Below are 629 nucleotides of genomic sequence, written 5' to 3' on the forward strand. Positions count from 1 at the left end.
GGTTCATACTCAAGAGTGTGTGTGTGTGTGTGTGTGTGTGTGTGTGTGTGTGTGTGTGTGTGTGTGTGTGCTCAGTGTATAACTGGACGGTGGAGCAGGTGGTGGACTGGCTGGTCGTCAGTGTGGAGCTTCCTCAGTACGCAGAGACCTTCAGGAGACTCCAGCTGGACGGCAGAGCCTTACCCAGGTAACACCAACACCTGTCTCACTGATATCACACCTGTCTCACTGATATCACACCTGTCTCACCGATATCACACCTGTCTCACTGATATCACACCTGTCTCACCGATATCACACCTGTCTCACTGATATCACACCTGTTTCACTGATGTCACGCCTGTCTCACCGATGTCACACCTGTCTCACTGATGTCACACCTGTCTCACTGATGTCACACCTGTCTCACCGATGTCACACCTGTCTCACCGATATCACACCTGTCTCACTGATGTCACACCTGTCTCACTGATATCACACCATCATACCACAGTCTCAGATCTCAGATGTCAGAATGTCCATGAACGCACCAGTTTTTCAATAGTGTCAGAGCTGCAACGCCACACAGTTTAAACTCTCATGTCAGACTGAGGCTGAACCTTCTCTGTACCACATCAATAACCCCCCCC

At 50.2% G+C, this 629-nt stretch overlaps 1 protein-coding gene across 1 annotated transcript in view; it reads left to right on the forward strand.

Annotated features, from left to right (window-relative positions):
* The window catches only part of LOC111658508 (stromal interaction molecule 1-like), a 19,842-nt gene that overhangs the window by 6,905 nt on the left and 12,308 nt on the right, over nt 1-629 (forward strand). The gene's annotated exons all lie outside the window — the stretch shown is intronic.

The sequence above is a fragment of the Seriola lalandi genome, unplaced genomic scaffold (genome assembly GCF_002814215.2).
Source record: "Seriola lalandi dorsalis isolate HSWRI2012SDOR001 ecotype SW California unplaced genomic scaffold, Sedor1 jcf7180002054447, whole genome shotgun sequence".
NCBI classification, from domain to species: Eukaryota; Metazoa; Chordata; class Actinopteri; order Carangiformes; family Carangidae; genus Seriola; species Seriola lalandi.